This window comes from Pteropus vampyrus, unplaced genomic scaffold, assembly GCF_000151845.1.
Source record: "Pteropus vampyrus isolate Shadow unplaced genomic scaffold, Pvam_2.0 Scaffold483, whole genome shotgun sequence".
Lineage (NCBI taxonomy): Eukaryota > Metazoa > Chordata > Mammalia > Chiroptera > Pteropodidae > Pteropus > Pteropus vampyrus.
Window position 1 is genome coordinate 516,924 of NW_011889264.1, and position 16,838 is coordinate 533,761.

Genomic DNA, 16,838 nt, shown 5'->3' on the forward strand with positions numbered 1-16,838 from the left:
GGAAGATCTTAGATTGTCCTGCATCTACCTGTATATAGCACAGTGAGGGAAGTGGAAAGAGGGTTTTCAGGTTTGGCTGCCTGAGCTACCATGATTCTGGTGTGTGGCCTAGCAAGAAGAGATGGCCACAATGGGAGTAGATGTCTGCTCTGCCCTGAATCCCACAGCACCGGATGCCTTAGCTGGCCTTCACCACAGTTACAGGTACACAGAGGTGCTGAAGTAAGGGCAACTGGCCTGGAGCCCTCCCAGAGCAGTTTAATCACAGGAAAAGGTCCCAGGTACACCAGCTATGGAATGGACTTTGGAGGCTAGCAAGACCCTTAACAACCAGGCTATAAGAGACATTGTATCAGAGATCAACAGACTGGCCAGTGTACATCCAGTGACCAGCATGAAGACTAGGCCCCATTCCTCTTTGCCACTAGGTCATGTACCCGTGACACTTCTCTCCCCGTATACCAGCAGTCCTCCTTAGAGAAAGAACGGCGGATAAAGAGAACACCAGCTAAGAGATGGAAACTATTCTAAAGGGATTGTTTAAGCCAGTTTGGACATTTAATTTTTAAAAAGTTATTTTTCCCTTGTTAATCAGCATGTGGAAGCTTCTGAAGGAAGGTTAGTTATAGACTAAAAAGTACAGGTTCCCTGCATATTTGATTGGCAAATTAAATGTGAGTTAAGTTTGTGACCCCAGTGTCAGTAGGTACTACAATCCTCAAAACCTGAACATTCTTTTCCTTATTGAAGGCAGTATGTGGAAACTAGGTGTAACATATCATGAGTGAGAGGGAGAAAATTCTGATTTCCATGGAAACCTTAGGTGAGCCACCCTGGGTTAAGAATTTTGTATGGATTTTCTACAGTCATGTATACTCTGGCTGAGGATGATAAGCAATTTACTAAAACACCTTAAGCCTAAAACTTTTATGAATTCCAGATCAGGATAGACTTTTGACTACATGATCTCTCTACTGGATGTTCTATGTTCCATAAGCCTCTCAAGTTGAGCAGGATAGAATTGAACTTGCCATTTTGCTTCCCAGATTTGCTTCTTTTGTAGCAGCTTAGCAGATGCCCTCTCCATCCATGTGGCTTAGTCAGGAACTTGGATGTCATTCTAGATTTTCCATTTATTTTTCACAGAAATCTAATTGATTAGTCAGTCTTGCAAATGGCTTGAGACTCGTCACTTTCTGGCATCTCCCTGCTCTTCTGACTTCTTTACACAGCACTTAAACACCAAACAGAGTGGTAATTTCTCTGCTCTGTCATGCTCACTCATGCTTTGGTGCCTTTGCATATGTTTTCTCTGCTTGCAATGTCCTTCCCTATGTTGTATGCTTATAGAACCCCTAAGTCATCTTTTGAATCTTACTTAGTTCAGGAAGCTTTGTAAAGACTTTGTCTCCCAGGACAGTTAGATTTAAGCATTTGGCAGGCAGATGCTCTGTTTTTGTACTTAACGGTACTATTCGATACCTGTTTATTTTCAGGCTCCCACAGTAGAACAAGTGGCCCTAGAGAGTAGGGATTTTGTACTATTCATCTTTGTGTCTCAAAGCAGGCTAGTGCCAGACATTTAATAACATCCGATAATAAACACTTGTTCAATGAGTAAAATTCTAAAAGCTGTCCTTTTAGAAACTTCTAATAATTTTGTGTTTTACTTTTGACTTTTTCCAGGAAGATAGGTAAATTAGCATTTGTATTGCTAAGCGATCTCATGCAAACTGGACTGACCTTTCAGTTGACTCTGAATGTTTTTAATGTTTTCCTACTTTTGAGTAAGCCTATATATGTAAATATGGGCAAGTTTGCAAATGTGGCCCTTAATTTGTCTACTACCCTCTGCTTACAGTTTAACCTCTTCAAGAGTGGGGTTTGTTTAGCTATATAATGCACAGTAATGTGAGATTTTTAATAAATGTAGGAAATATAAAGTACTAATTTTAAAAAGTACTCTGTGACTACTCATGTTTTAATATGAACTGTTACTAGATAATACTTAAGAAAAAAGCCTTGAAAGAAACATATCAAATTGTTAACAGTGGTTGTCTTTGGTGACAATGAGCAGTATATTTCATTTTTTTACTGTTACATGTTTTCCACTTTTTCTCTAGTCATATTATTATTATTTAGTGGAGATCACTGGAAACAGGTTGTCATATTCGCAGGGCAGAAGAACATAGTGATTAATAGTGTGACCTCCATAAACAGACTTGTGCATTTTAACATCCTCTGTTTCCTTATTTGTAAAAGTGGATGATGATACATTTATTAATGAACATATATTAGCCAGACCATCCTTTGATTCCCTTCTCTTTATCGTTTGTGTATCTACAATAGATTTTTGCTTTATGGTTACCATGAAGCTTATATAAGATATAATAGTTTTTTTAAGCTGATAACAACTTTGATCACATATAATTTCCCTTTTACTCCCCCCAACCATATTTCATGTTTTTATTGCCATAATTTACATCTTTTTATATTGTGTATTCATAAAGAAATTATTGTAGCTACAGTTATTTTTAACATTTCTGTCCTTTAACTTTTGTACTAGGGTTAAGCGATTAACACACCATCATGTTACAGTATTAGAGTATTCTGAATTTGACTATATACTTTTACCAGTGTTTTTTATATTTTCGTGTTACTAATTAGTGTCCTTTCATTTCAGCTTGAAGAACTTCTTTCATCATTTCTTGTAAGGCAGGTCTAGTGGTGAGAACTCCCTTGGATTTTGTTTGTTTGGGAAAGTATCCTTCATTTCTGAAGGACAACTTTGCCAGGTAAAGTATTCTTGGTTGGCAGTTTTTTTTCTTTCAGTACTTTTAGTATATCATCCTGCTTTTTCCTGGTCTGCGTCTCCACTGAGATCTTCGCTGATAGCCTTATGGGGGTTCCCTCATGTGAGAAATTTTTTGTTTTTTGCTGCTTTAAAATTTTTCTCTTTGTCTTTGATTTTGACAGTTTTATTATTATGTGTCTTGGAGAAGATTATTTTTCGTTGAAATTTTGGGGTGAGCTTCATGTAGTTGGATGTCCAAATGACCAAATTTGGGACATTCTTAGCCATTATTTCTTTAAATAACTTTTCTGCCCCTTTCTCCTCTCTTCTCTTTCTAGGACTTCAATAATGCACAGGTTGTTTCTCTTGATGGTATCCCATAATTGATATAGTCTTTCTTCACTCTTTTTTTAAGTTTTTGCTCCTTTGACTGGATAATTTCAAATGATTTGTCTTTGAATTCACTTATTATTTCTTGTGCTTGGTTTTGTCTGCTGTTGAAAGCTTGCTATTGAATTCTTCAAGTCTGTCATTGTATTCTTTAGCTCTAAAATTTGTTTGGTTCTTTTTTATGTTTTCTATCTCTTTGTTGAACTCTCATTTTATTTTTGAATTTTTTTTTTCTGATTTTGTTAAATCATTTATCTGTGTTCTCCTATAGCTCTCTGAGAATCTGTAGAACAATTATTTTGAATTATTTGTCAGGCCGTTTGTGTATCTCCATTTCTTTGGGGTCAGGTACTGGAAGTTTACTGTTTCTTTTGCTGGTGTCATCTTCTCTGATTCTTCATGATCCATATAGCCTTGCATAGGTATCTGTACATTTGAAGAAGCAGTCACCTCTTCCAGACTTTATGGACTGACTTCAGTAAGGAAAGACCTTCACCTGTAGGTGAGAGTATGCTGGAGTGTGCTATGGGCCTAGGTCTAGTGGTACAGAGTGCTAAGTCTGAGGGCAAGTGGCGGCTCTGAGTCCAGGGGTTGTGGTGTTTTGTTAGGTGGCTGGGGTCCACAAAATCAATAACTGCATGATCTTTGGCAAGAGCTGTAAGGTGTTTCCAGTGGCTGCAAGGACTGTTGGGGTCCTCAGCAATGCCTCCAGGTCTAGCTGCTGGGACCAGGGCAGGTAGTAATGGTGGCCAGAGCTGGTAGTATGCACACACTTGGCTGCAGGTGCCAGCTGCAGGTGTCTGTGTGGGGGCAGATACACTGTGTGCTGCAGATACACGCACAGTGGTGGTGACCAGAGCCAGCAGCACAGGCCAGGGCCAGTTGTGGGCCATGAGCAGCTGTGAGGGCTCTGGCTGTTGGTGTGTACTTGTATGACTGCAGGGACTAGCTGTAGATGTGCACTAGCCAGACCCTTCTTGATTGCTAGTAGGGCAGTCCTGCTCTATCCAGCTGAAGCACAAAGAGAAATTTATTATCTCATGTAATAGGCAAACTCAAGGGCCCTGCTGGTTCCGGAGGCTCAAATGATGTTTCTCTTTCTACCTTTCAGCATCCTTCAGTGTTTTGGCTCCATCTTCAGAACAGTTTCCTACCAGTGACAGGGAAACATGTTGATGGCTACAGACAGTCACAGGTTTAAATCTTTAAAGGAAGAGAGACCTTGAACTCCAAACCTTTGTTTATGAAATTTGATTGGCTTTTCTATGACTGGATGCCATCTTAGATCTAACCACGGTACCCAGGGTAATGGAATTCTCTAAATGATCAGTTTGGGATCAGTTTGGGGATAGAGCAGCTGTGATGGATCAGCTCACCAGGATTACAAGGAGCGGGGAAGGAAAAAAGAGGGTGTTATAACCAGAAGAGGGGTAATGAATGCTAGACAGGCAAAACAAGTTTATCCTGTGATATAAAGAGCTTACCACAAGTCGTGGAACACAATTAGAATTCAGTAGATGTTAGACATGATTATTGTTAGAGTGTAGGGTTGTCATTATTATTATATTTTATTATCATATTTTATAACATGAATTTTGTATTTTTACAACATGAATTTTGTATTTTTACTACCTGGTGTTTCTGTTTGAACTAATCCAGTAAAACGAGTTGAAATTTATCTTTTTATGTTAACTGAGTATTTCTTTATCCTTTTGCATCAAGTTTTTAAAAATTTCTTTTTCTTTATGTATTTATGATCATTTTGATTTTTCAAATGGCTGTTACAGAAAGACTTCATTAGTTTAAAGAGGTATTCCTTGTCTTATGCTTTACACAAGTGATGTCTCTGTGTGTTGGCCCTAGATACCTACATGGTTATTTCTCTTGTCATATTTCATTTAACTGAAAATTAAAAAGAACTAAAAAAATTACAGCGATTTCTAGTTTATATTCAAGAAATAGAACTCTCCACAGGAACCCTTGCATGGTAAAATATGTTAGAAAACTATTTTCCATTGTGCTTTGAAAGCCTGTAAGGAGATCACAATGGAGCACAGTTCACCTCACTTGGATGAAGCCCAGAGAGACTGTGGAGCATAGGCTGTAGGAAATCTCCCATCTGAAGAGTTAATTTTCTTTCAGGGTCAGTGTTAGGGGCTGCTGTGATTAAAACAAGACACTTTAAGATTGGTATAGGAACACTTATGACAGTTGACTGTAAAAGAAAACCCAGGGGTCCAGATTCAGCCCTGTGAGCTACTTTGGTTTGAGCCTCAGACCTTTATTTTGAATTTACCCATTCCTTCGATTCAGCATACTTTCAGCTTTAATAAAAAGAATTTATTAAATTAATATAATAAATCAACTATTTTCATCTCTTAAATGTTTTTAAATGTCTGTTGTCTTTTGTTTCCATTTTGATCCTTTTCAGAGCTACTCTTAATGGCTGTGTAAAATTAAACATTTTTTTTTCTTCTCAGTTTTACCTTTTAGATGCAAATTGATGAATTTACTATCAAAATTAGTATAAAGTTTGGAGATAGATGAAACTTTTCATGTTTTTAAGGAAAGAGCTAGTTTTCCTTTCCTTATTTTTTCAAGACTGTAAATCAAAGAAGCATTTTCTAATTTTTAATTAGAAAAACTGGGGCAGTAATATTAAATAACTGCTTTTGGAAGAAAAATATCAACCATAATCCTAATAACCAAGTGTAGCTATTCGTTTTAGTTTTGTATATGTCTTCCAGTTTTGGGTCCATGCACACATCTTTAGTTGAAGTTTTAATGTAACTAGAAAAACTATTGAGGAAGAATTTAAAGGAAGTTGGATCAGTTTGAAGTTGGTATACTTTATGTTTTAAGAATAAAGCAATGTTTATCAATAGTAAACTGTAATTTTTTTGCTTCCTGCAAGAACAAGAAAGTGCAAAAGTCTTTTAAAATATCAGTACATTTCTCATATAACAGGAAATTTTCTTGTTTTTGACATGAAAGTCAGAAGTAAGTTAACCTGGATTTGGGTAATGCTTCATATCACTGACATCCTCTCAAATTTTCCAAATGTCTGCACTTTGTTCCTTATCTTAGTAGCTGTAGTCATCTGCTATGCCTTATTTTGACTTTCACCAAAATTATTGCAGGTTCCTTTTACCTACCTACAGCAAGGACCTTCAAGCCATCTTCCACATTACTTGCATTGGTCTTCTCCCACTGCCATGTGAAGTACTGATGTTACTTCCATAAAAATCATTCAAAAACTTTCCATTGCCTATGGGATAAAATCTGAACTTTAGGAGACAATCCAAGGCTTTTCTCACCCTGACCTCAACCAGCCTATCAGAGCCACATCTCCTGTTGCTCTCACTCTCTGCCAAACCAACCTGAAACTCTAACATTTCAGCTGTTTCCAACCATTTGCTTTTCTCTATGCTCAGCCGATTCCTGCTCTATGAATTGCCATTTACCCCCTTAGACACAGGAGACATTCTAGGTCTTTCTCAAGGACCCCACTCAGCAAGTCATCTCTTCTGTTGTTTTCCTTGTCTTCCCCAGGCAGTGTTAGTTCCTCTGTCCTCCAAGTCTCCACAGCATTTTGTTCATATTTCTATTATTGTTCTCATCATGCTGGAGAGTGATGGTTCATTTGACATATGTGTCTTCTGTCCTAGGTTATGTGTGAAAGTCAGAACCAGATTAGTCATTTTTTTTAGAGCCTGCATCTAGCAAGTCAGACATTTGTTAACTTGGATAGTAGTACGTTACAAAATGCATCCATAATATGTTGGTCAGTGATCTTTCAGCATGCAAAATTTAACAATATTCTCTGTAGTGTCCTATTTAGTTTATTTCCACTACAAAATAAAACCAAATTCATATAGAATGAGCAAATCTCTTTGACTAAAAATCTCTCCTGTCAGTGTATGTAATTTTATATATACCCATTGTTTCAAATATAAATGAAATGTGTTGAAATGTGGGTGAAAAAAATACATGGACTATCATAATGAAGCCATTCAAGACCAAATGTATATTCTCAAGTAGCTGTAATTTTTCGAAAGGTACTATGTACAGTTTTAGGTTAGTGTCAGATAACCTCTTCACCTTCATTTCTCTATTAACACCTTTTATCATAATTTCTGAAGCTCCCCTTTGTAGTTCAAGTTAAAAGTCCTGAGGCAAGCTCTTCAGAACTCTAACACCTGCTTAGGGCTGAAATGGTGGGGGAGAAATTGAAAAGAAGTGAAGAGTCTTTTCAATAAAGTACTTAGCATTTTAAATAGTAGATGTTTGAAAAAAAATAATGGTAATAATAGTATTGGAAACTCTCATACCACATACAGGGAGAGGATAGTGAAGCTGTTTAGTAGACTCATACTTTGAGTTCTCAAAAACCTTCATTTCAGAGATAGTTCAAACTTGATCAAATTGAACTACTTTCTCTTTCTCTTTTAAAATATAAACCCTTTCCCTTCTGACATCAAGGAGAAAGGTCTCAGGTCTTTTGGAATCTTATTCTAAGACACCAAAAAACCCTAAGATAATAAGTGAGAAAATTAGGAAGAGGGTTTTGAAATGATTAAATTTTGGTTCTCATCTGCTATTTGTTATTGACTATAAAGTACATGTTCCAGATTAATGACACAGTTCTTAAGAGGTGCACGTGTTTTTTAACTCTTAATAATTTTGTATTATTCTCATGAATTTCTAGAGCCTTTTAAGATTCAGAGGCCTGTGGTGGACTTTTTGAGGTTATATCTTTTAATTTTTTATCTTTTTGTTCTGTAACTGAGGGAAATGGTTTAATTTGTTTTTCCAGCAGAGGGAGACATCTGATCATGAACGTGGTATTGCTACTTGCCGGGAGGATTCTGTAGCCCATTTTATCAATATACATAAAAAACTCAATGTTCAAATTAACTAGTTCAATAAGTAATTTAGCTCATTGATTTTTGGGCATATCCTAAGTGCCATTACAAGCTACGGATATTTTAAATGCCATTACCTAATAGAAGGAATGTTTTAAGCACCTTTTATTGATTTTATTACTGCTTTATTTTGCTGTCTTGGTTTAAAATCATTTTAACCACTCCGTAATCAAGAAGAAATATATTGTTGGTGAAATACAGTCAATTTCCTAAAAACCTTTGACATCGTTAAATAAGGAATTACAGTTGTTAAATCATGTCAGGCAATAACTGAGGGACAGAAGAGAGATAAAATTTGGAGCAGTGGACCAGCATACCAGTAAGCCATACTGACCTCTAACATTCAGGTTCTGCATGTGACAGTCACACTTCAGGTTTGCCTATGATTTTTACATCAGCAAGAAAGATTTAAAATCTTAGGTAGCAAGGAAGGTGGAAGAATGATAGCAAAGTGTCATCCAGAGGCAATTACAGTGCTTTTTAATGACCTCTTGTGACTTTGGTTAAAGTGATTCTCTAAGCAATTTTAAAATTTCATTTGCTTTTCTTGCTAGATTATAGTATATTGATATTCTTTGTAAGAGAGAACTAGAGTGCTCACAGGGGTTTTTACCACTTCCTTCTGCTCATTTGATTTTATATTAGCTGTATTACTGAGCTGATCAGCTGGTCGTCAGACAAGGAATGTGGTCCATACAGTGCTTAATCAAAGAGGTGCAGAAGTGAGTAGTGATCACGGAAGCTCGATACAAGCCTGCTAATGATTTGATTGCATTGACATTTGATGTAATTTAACTGTAGAGTGCTAAATATCAATACTTGTATATGATTTGGCAGATGATTGTTGAACTGTGATTAGAAGTTTAGAATGATTCCCGGTAAAAGACCACCTGGCAGTAACCCAAGAACAGAGAACTGAGTTTTCTCCATTAAATGGAATAGGTCCAGAAAGTCAAGTGTTTTGATTATTAATAGAATCTTTCCTTTTCTTTTAGCAAATATTAGCTTCAAGAGGAAATTGATAATTATGCATAGGTCTATTAAATGATCTTAGATAAAGCTCTTTTCATTCCTTCAAATGAGCTCATATCTACATTTGTGGCAATTACTCACCAGCAAGGAAAGAAAACGAGTTAAAATGCTGATATGTGTCATTTCAAATAAATTGGGGATGTTGGAAGCATCTTTATAGAATTAATATATTAATTTGAGGCTGAAAACCAGATTCAGTAGTAACATTATTTGTTATTTTTTATAATTATTGCAAATAAGTTGTAATATGAATAAATTAAGCTATACTGAGTATCTGTTATATGCAATACACTCTTGTAGGTGTTGGAAATATAAATGACACCAAGATGATGTCTTCTTTTCCCTCAGTGAGGGAATGGTAGTGGATGGTTATGTGCAATGCACATCCCATAGAAGGGCTGGAATAAAGGTCAGGAACTGTCGCAGCATAGAAAGGAATAACGGGTTCTTTTTTGGGAAGAGGAAGTGCCATGGAGGGCCTTATGGAAGTGTCACTTAAAATTGATTTCGAACAGTTGGAGACAATCATTCAGAAGTAGAGAGACTAATAATACAAAAGCTTTTTTTTTTTTTAATAAACTTTATTTTTTAGAGAAATTTTAGGTTCACAGCAAAATTAAGTGGGAAGTATAGAGAGTTCCCATATGCCTGCCCCCTGACCCACATACGTGCACAAGCCTCCTCCATTATCAACATTCTGCATCAGAGTGGTACACTTGTTACAATTGATGAACTTACGTTGACATGTCATTATCACCCAAAGTCCATATTTTACATTAGTGTTCACCCTTGCTATATATTGTGTGGGTTTTGACATATGTATCATGACATGTATCCACCCTTACAATATCACACAGAATAATTTCACTGCCCTAAAAATCCTCTATGCTCTGCCAGTTCATCCCTCCCTTCCTGTCAACTCCTGGCAACCACTGATATTTTTAATGTCTCTATAACATAAAAGCTTTTGAAAATTTTGAAATGTTCAGTATACTAGTATGTGTGTGTGATGTGTAAAGAACAATGAAATAAATAAAATGTGTTCACCTTCCAGCTGAGGTACAGAACATTAACAATATTTCTGAAGCCCTAGTGTGTTCCTCCACAGCTCTTATCTTCTGCTCTGCCCAAACTTCCAGTTATTTGTCTTATACCTAGTTGGAAAGCACACAAAAACCTGGATCTCTCAAGACCACGACCCCTTTATTCTTAACTTGGGTTAGATCCATACAAGATAAAGTGAAGTTTGTCTAGTGAATTCAGATTTTTGTTTTGATGGAAGGAAGTTATTATTATTGTTTTTGTTAAAGAACTGTCAATATAATTTGAAATAGGAAATAGATTTATTCAAATTATAGTTTTTGCTTTGAGCTTCATAGGCCTTTCTTTTCTTGCCCAGTATACCCAGATTAAATGACTAAATGAATCCCAGTACATTATGGGAAAGTCACATATTTGGCTATGGAGAATTTTCATGCATATAGACTTCCATGTCAGAGTGGAATACTCATCTTTAAATTTAGCAACAAGTATTATCAGAATTATTTTTTAATTTGGCTGATGACCATGCTCTTTTTACTCCCATTTTCATTTTCTAGATTCATTGAACTTATAGGTGAATATATTGTATGTTAAAGGCAATAGTATGTTGAAAAAGTGTAATTATAGGATACAAAATATGTTCTTCTCCCTGTCAAACTCACTCTGTGGTCAGTTCTTTGCCTGCATCTGGATGAAATCTCAGACACATCTATTAGCTTTTCCAGTCACTCTAAGATTTAAAAAATATACTCTGGTTACTTGTAGTCGTAAGAACTGTTGAATTTCAGTAATAAAAGTGACTAGCCCAACTTTTGTTAAAAGTTAAAGCTACTATTCTTGCCAGTTTGGTGGTGTTTCTGGTTGAGAAGCCCACAGTAGGAGGTGGGGGAGTGGGGTGGATTGACTTCTTCATTTCCCCTCCTGCTGCTTCTCTTCCCAACCCATCCCATACCAGGGTAGGTGCTGTGAGGGGTCAGAAGGAGTGGCAAGGGACAGGAGAGTCTTCCTCGGCTGTCCTGTTTTGATCTGCTGGTGGTGTTCTCTGGGCATGGCAGATGCTGAGCTCTGACTCTTGAGACACGCTCTTCTGGGTCTCCGACCTCGGGCTGGCAGACTTCAGGTCACGTGCCTCTTCTCTGGCTGCATTACAGGATGTCTCCAGCCTCTTTCTGCTGAGGTACCCTGACCCTTTTGGATTGGGATCTCTTTTTTTTGTTTTAATTTATTTATTTAAATTAGTTTCAATTATACAGTACACTGGTTAGACATCTACATAGTTCATAAAACGATCCCCCCAATTGCTTCCTCCCTCCCCAGCCCTCCACCTAGCCATCATATCAATGCTAACTGCGTTCCCTATGCCGTGCTCCCCATCCTTGTGACCAACTATCAACTAATAATTTGTACTTCTTTAACTTTTTACCCCATTCTCCCAGTCCCCATCCCCCCTCCCCTCTATCTGTCCTCAAATGGATCTCTTTTAAAATGACCCTCTGACTGCCTCTCTTTTAATATAATTGCTGTGTGGATTAAACGAAATTACATATGTAAACACTCTTTCTGGCACATACTTGTGGAATAAATTAATGAGCGTTTTACTGGGTGCCTTCTCTGTGGAGCACTTTACAAGTGCTTTATAAATCTTATCATACACCAATCCTATAGATAAATTTAAAGAGATTCCAACATATTAGGTTATTAGCAAGGTCACAATGCTAGAAAGTGGCTGAACTTGGATTTACACCCAGCTCTGTTCAACACTGGAGTCTGTGATCCTTTGGACTATGGCCCACAGCCTTCTGAAGCAGCCTGGTATAGGTCTTGTTCTAAACCCCAGGAAATCTGGTTAATGTCCGTGAATCCTAGTACCCATTTTATCTCATCAGTTTCTTAAATGTCAAGTGTGTTATAAAACTATAGGGATGCTCTCTCACATGCTTTCACTTGACCACACCTATGTGACGTTTGGGCAGATCTGACTTCCTCGACATGAGTCTTTTATCTGACCTGGGCCAGACTTCTACTGGTGAATTCATTCAGAGATTCAAAGAAATGTGTCCTGATAATCTAGACAGAACCTGAGTCTTCCTTCCAGAGAAATGTCTCAGTATTTCATAGGAGCTGATAGCACATGTGGAGTTCTGCGCCTCATGGAATAATCTCTGGGAGTATGGAGGTGACAGTGGAGAGGTAATCACACATCTGTCTTCTACTACAGTGGTATAAGAACTGATAACCAAATCTGAGCTGCTGAAGGTCTGCAGTGTTGGCTGCCCTAGGTGACTCCCAGAGTGACCTGTTGCACATTGGAAATATCAGCAGAGTGCTGGAAGAATGTGGATTCTTGTTCATTCTTATTCACTTGGGGCAATGGGCTAAGAAAATCTACTTTGGAAAGAATTGGCAAGAGTTAGACTAGGGTAAAGCAAACCACAGAAAGGAAACAAAACCACTTGGAGCATTAGTTCTAATTTGTTTCAGTAAAATGTCTTTTAATGAAATCATAATGGTAAAGCCAGGTCCTGGATGTACACTGCTATGAAATGTGTACTTAATCAGAATGTTCTAAAAACCTACATTAAAATTAGCTGTTTTCTAGCCCCTTTAACTTTATGCTTACCAAGCTGCAAACTGCTGCAAGTAGACAATTTGGAAGTCCAATTTTTATTTGCTTATAGTGCTTGGGGCAAAGTGGATTTCAACCCCGGACTGTAAACTGGCCAGTTTCTGGTGTACAGATAGTTATTCAGCCAATTTATATGGATTACTAACTCTTCTTTATTCTGTTGTGGAGATATTATCAGAGGAAAATGTATTCAGAATTCTTATTTTGTGGACTGTAAAATAAGCGAGGTCTTATGAGAGGAATACCGACTCTAGCTAGTCTTGTCTAGCTCTCTGGAGAACTTAGTAATAATCAGGAAAAGACATTTCTTGCTTTTTGTGCCTTAGCTTCCTCTGTAAGAAGGTACAAATAATGAAATCTGCCCTTTAGGATTTTATAAGTCTGTTGTGGCAAAGTATTTTGAACTCCTTGGAGAAAAAGGCTACTCAGGTAGCTTTGTTAATCCTTTTAATGTCAATTATATTCTGAAATATGATTTCAGAATTCAGGATCCCAGGACCCAGGATTGACCTGGCAGCTGATCAGTTAATTGGAATTTAGAGTTCTCTTTCTAAACTCTGAACCAAAATTTGCTTTGGCTAAAAGAGGTAAAGTATACAATTATGGTCAGAAATGCAATAATAAATCTATTGTAACAACTTTCTTTCCACCACATATATTTTCTTTTATTTATCTGAATATCCAGCTTATAAAAACTAGAGGAGATTGTAATTGCAATAGCACCAGCAACTCTTAGTATACGAAGCCATTTAAACTATGAAGTTTTTATTTTTCCAATGCGTATGTCTGAAAGGTTTTCTTTTTGTTTTGAAAATTAAAAAAGGAGACAAACAGTTAAAAGTACGGAAGTACTAGTGTGCTGCTTTTTCTACACCTTGAGGACTAGCAAAATCTTTAATATGATACTTTATTTGTACAAAGCAAAACTTCAAAACCACTCAAAAGCTTTTCTTATTAACTGCTGTCAGTCCTGTGATTTACAGAGGCAATAAAGAACTAGAGGGGGCACATTTATCATGGAGTTCAGCACACCAGGAGCCATTTTCTCCAGCGGTAAAGGCAAGTGATAAAACGAATTCTTTTGTTTTATAACCAAGACACATTCTCTGTTCCCTGTTCTCTAAACCTGGGCATGCCAGGTTTCTCTGGTGGCAACTTGGCACTACCTCATTCGCACGTAATGATAAATTGTTAACATGAAAACATCGATGATACACCTGGAACACCTGGCCATGAATGGTGCTACGTGTTTATCTTCAACACACAGTTGTTAGCTGCAGATATATTTGTATTAATTCTCAGTTTACTTTGAACAATACTTTACATGTGTATGCTGTCTTTTGTTTCAGAAGCGTGTAGAAGGGAATGTTAATGGGGTTTTGTTTGTTTAGTAAATAGCATGAAAATTTGGATTTTGAGTCACAATTTTTTTGTTGTATCAAAGAATACCTCATCTGAATTTTGATGCTGAAAAGCAAAACCAGTTCCAGTACACATTTTTTTCAATTCACTTTGTATTTGATTTTGATTTTGTGTTTTAGGCAGGTGTGATACGCAGAGACACTTTTAAGATGTCTCTGAACATTGATTACACATTTGTAGGTTCTTGAAATGAATTTGTCAGACTTTGAACTAAACTGGACATAAAGGCCACAGCAGTTTTGCTGTTTGGGAGACTTACAAAACGGAACATTTTCGAATGTTCTATAATTGAGTATATCCAATAGTATTTATTAAGCACTCACCTGTGCATGACAATGTGTTGGCTGCAAAGATTACTGGCAAAAAGGTCAATGATTTGGAACTAGAGACAATAGCAGTGTTTTTACTTATGGGAAAATGAACACATATTAAATTGTGACTGTTATTCCTAATGGAGCAAGTTATGGTAGTTAAATTAGTCTCTGAAAAAGACAAGGACATTCTAGTAAAATCTCTTGGCATTTCCAAAATATAGTTATTTTATGCTGCTTATTGGTATATTAATGAAAAATAATATGTTCAAAAGACAGTAAGGCAGAGGACATAAAAAATCCAGGAAAAAAATTCAGGTCAGGTACTTTTGTGACTTATTGGCCATTCTTATAAACTTTTAGTGAAAGAATTTGGAATGGTAGTATGTGAGAGTTTCATTTATCCATCCATTCTTTGCAATGTATAATTTAGTGGTAAATTATTCTCTTGCTTCTGTCACTATCAGTTTCTTTTTTCAGGAAGGGGAAATAGATCCTTCTGTCAGTAATTTTACAAAAGTGCTGAAAAGCTCATTATCCCTGTTGGAGAGAAAGCCAAACACCCCTGGTATGTGAGGACCTGGTAGGCTTCATAGAGAGAGATGAGCCCAACCAGAAGCTTCTAGTGAGAAATGTTTTTTTATTATCTGAGAGATACTGACCATTAGGCATTCTTTTTGAATCCACCTATTATTCAGCATCTACTCCCTTAAACCAAATTCATTAATATAAAAGATATAGGATAGAGAAGGAAAAAAGCAATTATTTGAATAAAGAAGTCACTTTTTTTCTGTATTTATGTAGTATTCTGTGCACTTGGGAAGGGACCACGTCTGTCTGGAGGATGGTAGGAAACCGAGCACTCTGATTCATGGTGCACTTGTATTATTTCCTTAACCAAAAGGGAGCAGCTGTTGGGTAGCAGAGAAAGCATTGTTACTAACCTGAGCATATGGAAGCCTGAAGCCTTGGCTAATTTGGATGTCTGGGCACCATTGCAGAAAGACTGCCATAATTGTTTGTTATAATTTTAGGTCCATACTTCACTATTGGAAGGAAAAACTTTTTACAAAGGCTTACTTTTTTTTTATATGACTTTGAAGAGAATTGCAGTTTATTTCTGACACTTATTGTATTGTAAAATCTCTAGTCTCTGATATTTAAAGGTGGAAACTTTTAACTTTCTTTAAAAAAAAACTCTAGGGACTTTTTAGTACTATAGCCTCTCAAATAATGCTAAAGGTTTGAAAAATGAAATACTTCATTTTATGAAGCAGTTTTGGGGTCAATTTTTTCCCCTAAAATATATGCTTTTATGTTGGGTAGTTTTAAAGACCAGCTGTTAACTGAAACCAACCGTCAATGAAGTTGCATAAAGTTATGTTTCCTATTAGTCTTGTATCTTTCCTATTAGTCATTTATGAAAGGATACAGGAACATCTAAGAGAACTCCTAACAAAAATTGAAAAAACAGATGTGAAACTATATTGGCTTGATGGTTTGCTATTTTTTTAAAAATAAAAAAGGAGCTTAGTAATTATTAGTGGATTATGAAATAAGGCTTGTGTTACTAACTTATCACAAAATTATTCATGGTAGCTTGCAGTTCAAAATTGGTGTTTTACTAGAATTTCAGGAAATAAAAAAAAAATGAATTGAGATTTATGCCTGGGAGCACCATGAAGGAGGAACTATGACATTTTCAATAGCTGGGCACGTATGAGCCACTAAAGGTGTGTGTTTATTATGTTGTCATGGTGAGCAGTGAATTAAAAAAATAACAAGACTGCACCTTGGGTAGTTTTGACTTATTGGTAGTTATCTTACAAGAGTTCCATGCTGACTTAAGTAAAGATCTTCAGGGAAAAAAAACAAACTTTATTTTCAAATAAATTCAGCTGAGAGCCTTCAGGCTTCCATGACACCACACTGAATTATTATTAATGTGCACTGCTGTGAGAGTAATGCTTGCTGCTGTTAAACAATAACCCCGTCCTCTGGAATTTCGGGAAAGTGGTAGGAAAATGAGAGGCAGATTTAAGTGCTGCTGCTGAATCAAACGTGCCGATTGATGGGCACAACATTTTTATCGTTACTTGCGCAAGGGCGGGTAGAAGGAGACCATTATTCAGGGTCAGGTCACATGTGGAACTGGCGAAATTGTTTGAGAGGCATTTTGGCAAGCATTGCTGCTGGCCAGGAAGAGGTTTGTTCAACCCGCTTCCCTTTATTTTGGATGCCCCATTTCCATCCTTCTCCAGAAGGTTATGTGTTATATTTCTTGAAGGCAGAGATAG